The sequence below is a fragment of the Centruroides vittatus genome, unplaced genomic scaffold (genome assembly GCF_030686945.1).
Source record: "Centruroides vittatus isolate TY-2023 unplaced genomic scaffold, ASM3068694v2 contig_808, whole genome shotgun sequence".
Lineage (NCBI taxonomy): Eukaryota > Metazoa > Arthropoda > Arachnida > Scorpiones > Buthidae > Centruroides > Centruroides vittatus.
In genome coordinates this window covers 137742-146046 of record NW_027122526.1, presented here as the reverse complement: position 1 = coordinate 146046, position 8305 = coordinate 137742, and the positions used below count along the sequence as shown (strand labels likewise).

At 32.2% G+C, this 8305-nt stretch overlaps 1 protein-coding gene across 3 annotated transcripts in view; it reads left to right on the top strand.

The window, feature by feature from the left end:
• The first annotated feature begins 6663 nt into the window (after nucleotides 1–6663).
• LOC136982119 (serine/threonine-protein kinase Warts-like) overlaps nucleotides 6664–8305 on the top strand; it is a 35180-nt gene continuing 33538 nt past the window's right edge. Inside the window, exon 1 of one of the 3 annotated variants that reach the window (XM_067278544.1) lies at nucleotides 6664–6793. The gene's annotated coding sequence lies outside the window, so the exon portion shown is untranslated. Of the gene's footprint in view, nucleotides 6794–6985; nucleotides 7199–8305 lie in introns of those variants that run through there. The other 2 variants (XR_010881851.1, XM_067278543.1) reach the window with 2 other exon arrangements.

Here is an 8305-nt window from a genome sequence, read left to right as displayed (position 1 = left end):
TCCGCGTAATTCGACGCGAGCGGCATTCGTTTAAAATTCCTGCGAAACGCGTTCCTATATTCAGGACGGAGTGCGCGCCGTCGGACGGCAAAAACGGCCACTTGTAGTAGCTTACGGTGAAAAGCAACTTGGCATCCTCCATGGCTCAGATAGTTTCGTTTCGGTATCCATTATGTGGTTTTATGAATGAAAATTTCGAAGTTGTGAAAGCACACGGTATGTGTCATTTCGAATGGTAGCCGACATTCTAATTTTTTTTTGTGGCTACTTTGAATGTCTGTAGGCAAGACAATCCATTTTATGATTAAATTTTACAATTGGAACCTTTTTAACTTTTGTTTCTAAAAGAGTCTACGAAAAGATATTCTCTTTTCGTAGACTACAGGTATCCCTCCTACAACACGGTTTCGCTCCAACACTGTCCGAAAATTGAAGACATCCTCGTATAAAACGTCACAAATATTTTAGGCGCAAACATCATCATTCGATAAATGTTTTATTCGAGCATGCATGATGCCTCAAATTTGCCTTTGGATTTTAGAATATTGACATTTTCAAATGTTATTTTGTGTCTTTCTCGCGGTTTTCTTTACTGATAACTGCTAGCAGGGCCGGATTTACATAAGGGCATTTGGGGCCGGTGCCCAGGACCTCCACAAAACTATGTTTAAATGTAATTTTCTTTTTTTTTTTTTTTCTATTACCGCGACAGTTTAGTGTGGCCTAATCATGAGGGCCTCGGGCAGAGAAAACCAAACCCGGAGAAAAACCTACAAAACCTCGGAAAATTTCGGGAAAAAATTTCACATAGGTATTTTTCAGTTAAATTAAAATAATTAGTTTACACAATAAAACATATGTATGTTTGCAATAACCTTATTTTTAAATGAAATTTACAACTTTATAGTTGAAATCCTAATTGTTGAAATCCTAATAAAATTTACAACTTTCTAATTGAAAGTACAGTATTTTGTGTAAATTTTCTAAATCATCAAATTTGCTTACTCTTAAACCGGGTCCCCACCTTATGTGTGCCCAGGGGCCTCTGATTGTTAAATCTGGCACTGACTGTTAAGACAAGAAAGAAAAAAAAATTGTACAAGTTTCCTATAAGTCAGGTGTCGCTGCCCTTGGCGATAATTTTCATTACTCGGTACGTTACACATTAACTCAGCCTACAGAATTCGGCTGTTAAAATAAACATTAAATCTAGTTTGCAATAAATTGGCATTCATAAAGTCGAGTAACCCTAACAGATTCATTTAAACTTTCACTCGAGAAAATTGGTGATTGAGTTAAAAATTAAAGTTGAGGCTTGCACAATAGCGCTGTCATTTTAAAGTGGCGAACTACAGTAGCGAAGATGAGGAAATGATAAGAAAATTTAGAATATTTGCAATACTTTCAACGTCGCTGTCGTGATCTCTATAGAAAATTAATGGTGAGAAGAAATGATTTGGAACAATTGAATGACGGCGAATTTATTTCACCACACTGTATAAAAAACGATACAGTAAAATGTTTCTTAAATCGATTTGATGAAAAACTTCAAGCACAACGTTCAAGAAAAAATATAACATCTCTAGAACAAATTCTTATAGTTTGCATATGCTTTCATACTAATTGTAGTAGCAATTCTTCCTCGAAATTCCTGAAGTTACAACATGCGTTAATGCGTTAGATTGAGGCCGAAATTTTAAACGCGAAAACGTGTACGTCGGAGGTTCAGCGCCACTTTCCTGTAAGCCTAGAAGTTTGACAATGGTGTTTGGAAAGTCAGTAGAATCATGCTCGACATTCCAAAAGCCATTGTTAAACTTCTAGGCTTACAAGATGGCGGCGCTCAACGTTCGACGTTCACGTCTTAGAGGTGAAAAATTCGGCCGCAACCTCTCTAAAATACGGTTTAGCAATACTTATTCATAATTCGCTTGGAATTTTTAATCGATTTTTTTAATGCGTTTTTGAAGCACTTTTTCTCCCTTTGCTCAATAAAGGTTTGAAAAAACACGCTTTTTAAACGCTTTGAGAAAAATCGATTAAAAAATTTCAAGCGATTTTTTAACGGATTTATGAGTTCGTTCAACCAAGCGGCTTTGATTATATGTTTTGCAATACATATCACCGAAGCCGCATGGTCAGGCGCAGCGTGCTATATTTGTAATTGCGAGATCGCTGATTCGTGTCTCAATGAGCGGATTTTCCCCCCTGAAATCGATACAATTTTACATAAAATGATTGTAAATTATGAGTTTATATATTTTGTCTATTTATTTTCTATTGACAATGCGCATAAATTTTCTCTTTGAAGATTAGTTTTCGGAATTGTTGTCTGATAAAAATAAAGTTTTATATATTTGAAATGCAAGAATATTGTGAAAAATTTGAAATTTTAAGCATTTAAATAAATTTAAAAATTTATTAGTTATAACTAATCCAAGCTAAGGTTTACCCTTACAAAATGTATTATTAAAACCCTCGATGATTCCGTCGTAACCTTATCTTATGAAATACGAGGTCTGTTCAAAAAGTTCCCAAACTTTATTTTTTACAAAAAAGAAATAAAATAAAATACTTTACTTACAATTTATTGGTCAGGGTCCCCTTCAAAGCAGTCTTCTCCCCAACGTATACACTTATCCTAACGGTGTTTCCACTTTTTGAAACAGTCCTGGAGCGCTTCTTCCGGAATGCTCATAAGCTCCACCGTCGAATTTTTCTTTATCTCTAGAATGGTGACAAATCTTTTTCCTTTGAGCGGGTTTTTTAGTTTGGGGAACAGGCAAACGTCGCATGGCGCCAGGTCAGGTGAGTAGGATGGGTGGGGAAGCACAGCGGTCTTGTTTTGTGCCAAAAACTCACGAGTTATGAGAGACAAATGAGCCGGCGCGTTGTCGTGGTGAAAAAACCACTCGCCGTTCCTCCAAAGTTCGGGCCGTTTTCTCCTGATTCTATCTCTTAGGCGTTTCATAACTCCCCAGGTAATATAATACTCCGTGTTGACTGTCCGTGATCCTCACCATAAGCCTTGGTAATCAACTCAAAAGTTTCCGTGAAGGATTTTCCGAGTTCACAGAGAATTTCACAGAACAACGCTGCTCTTTCAAAGAGCTCATTTCCGCGGATTCGATTTTTCGCCGAACCCCACAAACACCCCTTCACATAAACGGCCGTAACTAATCACCAAAACAAGATATCAACAAACGAATTGAAGGAGGTTACTCAAGAGATTTCCACGGACACGACGTCTCCAAGCGGATTAAAAAATAACCAACTGGAGGCGCGCTATTCAAAAAGTTCCCGAACTTTTTGAACAGACTTCGTATATAGAATTGAATTCCGAATATTGGTATGTATATATAGTATTTGGGTGCGTTTGTCAATAGCGGTCGCTTTGCGTCTCCACTACTACGGGATTCAGCTGCTGTTTGTTGGCATTTAAGAACGACGGCGAAAAAAAGAAAAAAATAGCGGCCCTCTTATTATGAATAGTACCGTGATGGAGGATCTACGATTTAAAAATATGCGTTTTTAGAGACAAAAGTTAAAAGAAGGGTCCCAATTGTAAAATTTAACCATAAAATGAATTGTCTTGCCGACAGAGCATTCAAAAGCAGCCACGAAAAAATTAGAATGTCGCTATCATTCGAAGAAACTTCGAGATGACACTTACATCACCGTGTGCTTTCACAAATTCTCAATTTTCATTCATCAAACCACGTAATGGACACCGAAACGAAACTATTTGAGCCATGGGGGATGCCATGTTGCTTTCCACCATAAACTATTACTACAAGCGGCCGTTTTTGCCGTCCGACGGCGCACACTTCAGCCGGAATATAAGAACGCGTTACGAGGAGTTACGCGAAGGAATGAAAGAATGCACTCTTTGCTTATTAATCGTCTTAGTCCAATATTCGGAATTCAAATATTAAATGCGTCTTAGTCCAATATTCGGAATTCAATTCTAAAGCTTCATGAGACCTAGGTAAATTTGAATCACGGGGCCCCAGGTACAGTCTTCACGGGGCCACGACTTCAGACATTTTTCTTCGAGGAATTTTTTTGGGAATCTCTGGTCTCCTCGTTCGTTTTTTAAAGCAACCTCTGGAGGGTTGCTTTAACGGTCTTTGGACAGTCTGTGCCGAGTCTTGCACCACATCGGTAATCTAGGGTCATTCATTAAATATGGCACCAAATTTAAATTTCGATATTCTTACTACAGTAATGGGTTTATAAAAGATTGGTTTGCAATTTCCATATGATAACGCGCCACTGTCATTCTCCCATCCTACAGTTGTAGCTAGGATCAATGGCGGACTCGGGGTTTACTTTCGGGGGCAATCGAGTTAAACGGATAAAAACATTTTTAACGCCAATTTAAGAAAATTCCTACCTTATGTGATCGCTAATTCACCAGTACTATAGAAATAGAAGACATCACAGAATATAAATTAAAAAAAAAAAAAAAAGAATTTTAATTCGGAAAAGATTTTTGGAACATTTTTTGTTTGTTTTCCTTTTTCTTTGGAGAGGACCAGGGCCTTTGGCCCACTTCGATAAGACGCTGGTTAGGATTATAGACTTCAAACGAACAAATATCCTACGATACATATTTTATGTGTATAAAAAGGAACTTCTTAAGCCCTAATTTGCCCAAAATAGTCTAAAACAGATATTGATTAATTTCACAAAGATTGACCTTTTCTTAGCTTACAAATTGTTCTTTATAGTAATAGAACTTATTAATGAAACTGATGAGAAAGCATATTGTAATTTTAAAAGACAGTTAAGGTCATTTCTGCTTCTGTAAAGTTTGTTCCATAAGATAAATTCGTATGTTTACCGTTTAAACTGGCTTGCGATTTTTATTTTAACTAACAATTTTAAAAAATGAGTCCATTTTCTGTTCACTTTTATCGACTTTCTTTTAATATGATGTATTTAAACTTACATCTAACTAACTTTACTACATATAATAAATTTAATTAGATCTAACTTTGTATAGTACATAACAGTAGACACCCAATAGTAATATTTTTGCCATCTTAAAATTCTATTTATTTTCATAACAATTATCCAGAATTATCAATTACAACATTGTTATTATCGGCAAACTTGAACAATAAAAATATAATAAATCTTTTCAACATGATTAATTATAAATATAGTTGTAGTTATTATATATATATATATATATTTTTTTTTTCAAAAATTAAACAAAAGTCAAAGTCCCTGGAGTAGTTTCAGAAAACGGGCCTTCTCGCTGTAATAAAATGTAAATCAAACAACTAGGAAACCTTGAAAACTTAAATTTATAATACCCAATGTCATAAAATAATATGCCTTACCAAAGAACAATTCACTTTTTAATAATAATGCATTTAATTAAAATATTTAAGTTATTTGAAAATACTTTGCATCAGACTAATATTATTCTAAATACATATATATTTTAAAAAAATCTTATTGATTTTTACATCATTAGCTTATTGTTTAATAATTTTTTAAAATTGTTTTTAAAGTGATAAATCTAAGGTAAAATCCTTGAATGCAGCAAAATATTCTGTTAACTTACAACTGAACACACTATTATCAAGTTTATAGCATTGCTTCCAAATTTTATACAACAGGACTTATTACCCTACATATATTTTTAATGAAGACAAAATAAAAGCTGAAATTATCTCTATATGAAAATATTAATCAAGAATCGAACCCGGTCTCTTTAATTGTATGCTTCAGTTTCAATTAAAGATATATAGCCTATAACATTTATAATCATTTCAAATAATTTTTTTTTCAATTATGCTATAATTGAGACAATGTAATTTTTATTTTGTATTATGGAAATAATTGTATTCCTATGTAAATGTAGTTATAATTTATTAACAATTTTTTATATGTAAGTCTATTTATAACAAGAATTTTAATTGATTAATAAGCTCTAATCAAATCTGTCTGTGACTGTAAAATGTAGCCTATATGTATCATATATCCTATTATTTATATGGAATATCCTATTATAATTATGCATCTAGTAGGTATAATCCTATATATATGTTAAACGTTTAAAGTTTATATGTTGTATGGCTTTGCACATGGCGCATTATTTTCTAATCTATTTGTATATGTAAGCTATAAAAATTGTAATCTATGTTTTAATAGTCACGTATAATGTCTATATTCGATTATTTCTATAACACTACTAACACCGAACATCTAGGTCTAAGCAAATTAACATTACATTCGTGAAAATAAAAATAAAATGAGAAAAATTCTGAAAATATTTAGTAGATAAATTAAGTTACTAAACGGAAATGAACCACCAAATTTTATAGAATTTTCCCCGTAGAATTTTTAAATGAAATAAGAATGCCAAGACTTGCATTATTCACAATTAACCTTCAGCAGAGTCCTTGAGAATGGATTTATATTGACACTGTCAAGGTATGCGAATCATTTCTCAACGGGAAAGGTGGTACCTTTACTTGCCAATCTAAAAAATCCACGTGATCCCGAAGGAATGTCAACAACGTCGTTAGTAGGCGGAGTAACTGTCAATCAACTCAATTGCTGGATATGGAGGATAAACGGAATAGTCATACGCTACCGATAATAGGCTTATTCTGCTTAGAAATTAAAAACGATATAACATTTAAACTTTAACAGTATAACATTTGCTATCTAACAATTATTATTTGCTCAACTATAAACGATTCAAAAAAATGTCGAATGAGATGACGAACGGATAAATTCTCCCAACCTCCAACGATCTCAATTTCCGTATATGGTAATTAAATATCAAAGATATATCAAACGTCGTCATTAATGGATATTTAAAATATAAAAAGAAAATAGTATTAAGTCGTATAAAGTGTTTAGAATCGAATAACATTTTAAAAAAAGTTTATATAAATATATATGCGCTTTTCTTTTTTTTTCTTTTCTTTCTTTTTTTTCTTTTTTTTTTTTTTATTAATCGTCGTGTGTTGAATGCGGAGTATGAATTTCAAGATGGCTTCTCTCCAAAGTTGTTGATTTGATTGGAGAACTGTTTCTACTTATTTTAAGTTTATATCGTTTATACTCTCCGTTCTGTTATTTAATCGGTGATTTGGATACGTTTATGTGATTTTTGATTACGTTTTCATCATTGTTAAGTCTCGTTGGAGTCTCTTTACAACTTCTTAACGAGGTAAGTTGTTAAATATGTTTGAAATTTCGATATTTTTCACCGATATATACGACACGTTTAGTTTATAACGGGGTATACGTAACTATAAAGGTGATTTAAAGTAATATTTCTTACTCTTAAGGCAAAATTGTAAAGTATTTATATATATATATATATATATATATATATAAAGTTTCCAGTCGATTATTATTATATTGGCTTGAATTTTGTTAGATTGAGATGCGTACGAATTTTATAAATGCTATTTTTACTTATCTTCAATGTTTATGCTTTACTCAGACAAATATCAGATTGTATAAGGTTTGTGTAAAGCAATGTCTGCAAGTGAGATAAAATTCAGTTATTGATATTATTATCAGCGAAACTAATCAATATTGATTATTGTTGAATATTTTAACAGAGATTAAAACTATTATAATCTTGTGTAGTTTGTATTCTTAGTATAATAAACTATGGAATTTTCTTACAGATGTGTCGAAGTTAATTTCGATACAGAATTTGAATTGCTTACCGGCGATAACTTCTTTACTCTTGTTAAAAATCAATACTTAAGTCTAACACTGTGTGTTATTGAAATTATATTATATAAAGATATCAAATTACAATTGTAATCGGTCCAGTTACCTAGATGGATTAATTGCTAATATAGACTCGGTCTGCATATAATTGGTGTTTAAACCGAATTTACAAAACTTGTGTTAGAGTTGCATCGCTTTAAAAAATTTAATAGTAATTGTTTACGTAAACGACGGCGATAGTGGTAATGCTTTATAAACCATACGCCGATGTTTTTTCTCTTTTATTAGTATTTTTTATTTTGATGGTAATTATTGCATTAGAAGAATATAAGGAAATGATCTTTTTGAAAAAAAATAAGTGTTTATTGCACAAACAAGAACTAATGAAATAAAAACATTAGCTTTATTTATCAAATATGTCTGATAAATTATATATATTATCCAAATATTAAAATGTATTTAATTTATTTAATATGCTTTGTAAAAAGATATTGTAAACATGTCGATATTTTGTATAAAAGTTTCGGTAAAATTTGTTCGTTTATGAAATTTAATTGAAGAAAACTTGTGTTCTTCATTGGACAATTAG